Here is a 1,911-nt window from a genome sequence, read left to right as displayed (position 1 = left end):
TTTGCAAGTGCATATAGGAACTTGTGTACAAATCTAAACTATAAATTATGGATTTGATCTAATTGGATGTGGAATACTAAAGTTCTATCATCTTGAGAAGTGCATATAGGAAATTTTGTGCAAACATAAACTATAAATTATGGATTTGATCTAATTGGATGTGGAATACTAGAGTTCTCTCATCTTGAGTTTTGAAGTATAAATATGCACAAGGATAGGTAGTGTTTATAAACATCAAGTTGGAGAATCCATTAAATTGTGAGGATAAAATTATTGTTATTTCAACAAATAATAAAACTTTACAACACCAACCAAATAATCAAAATATTAATAAAGCATGGATAGACCTAAGGTGACACATATTGATATAGTTCTCCAATAATATATTGCTAAATTTCTTTTATCTGTTTTTTCAAATCAAATTTTAGATACCTTCAATAGATTCTTGAATGATTACAAATAAATGAATAAATAAATTTAAATACAATATAACAAAACATATGAACCAATACAAAGATACATAAGATCAACTCATAACAACTAATCAATAAGATTGAAAAAATAAATTGAATTTTAAAAAACTAATTCAAAGACACTACAAAACTAACCTAAATCAAATATACATCTTTGAATCTAAAATAAGTAAAGACAATCCACATGACATGAATGTAGACCATCAAAAACTTATCACAAACCGGATGATTAAAAATTTCAGAGATTTGATCTTAAAATTCTGAGTCTAGCATTTCAAATATTTGAATGAATGTGATTTGACATACAAGACACTCCCAAGAGAATTTTTTCTCAGATTTAAAACAACAAATGGAATAAAACAAACTTTCCCAGAGTGCTAAAAAATGAAAGTAAGTAGTCCTCCAATCAATCTTCGTCATTCGAATGAGGTAAGAGATCAAGCCTTCAAACTGGGTATCTTCCACTCTTCATCCTTGGCAATACACATAGCTCGACTTCTCCTCTGTTTGGCCTAGTTAACTTTTATTTCTGTTCAAATCCCTTCCTTGTGAAAATCTATGGACATTGAAGAGCACACCAGGGCCTCTCTGATCACTCGAGCTCTCAACCACTTTTGCCAGGCCCTTCGATTGTGGAAATTCAGTCTTGTGGTCAACCACTTTTGCCTCCCGGGTAGGTTTTTATTTATTTTTAAGTGAAATAAAGCAGCTTCCTGGATGGTCCGCATGATGAAGAACACTAGCCTCGAATTGACAGGACTCAGAGTGGTCATTCACGAAAGACCACAAAATATTGCAATGATCATTAATTCAATATCTCATATACTAATAAAAAACAAACCTTCCACAACTAAATGTTTACAAAATATAAATGTTATGCTTTTGTCATAGACCCTTACATATACTAATTTTTCATCTTTGCCATGAAAAAAATATTTTAATTCAAAAATGTTGTACTAGAAATAGATATGATTTATATCTCTCATAGATAAATATATTTGACATCTTCATATTTGTTGTGCCTCAAGTCACATCCCTTGAATCTATATTGTGCTTATAATATAATTGACTACTTCCTAGATATTCATTCATTCAATCATAAAACCCATCTTACATCTAATTTATGAGTTAATAAATTTAATACAGCTATTCTCATTTCAATTCTCAATTTAATGACTAAAAATAATTTAATCTAATAATATTCCAAATGAATAGCCAATATCAATACACAACATACACAATTGAGAAATATTATATGACCCTTACATTTATATTACACTAATGAATGATAATGGAGTATAACTAGACACCCAAGATAGTCACTTCCAAAATAATAATACAATATATGGATAATATATCAATTTTATGGATATTATATGTTAATAGATAACCATGTAATGATTTTAGTTACATATTATAGATTTGATAAGCTATTTCA

The sequence above is a fragment of the Cryptomeria japonica genome, chromosome 9 (genome assembly GCF_030272615.1).
Source record: "Cryptomeria japonica chromosome 9, Sugi_1.0, whole genome shotgun sequence".
NCBI lineage: Eukaryota > Viridiplantae > Streptophyta > Pinopsida > Cupressales > Cupressaceae > Cryptomeria > Cryptomeria japonica.
Note: the sequence above shows the minus strand (reverse complement) of the source record.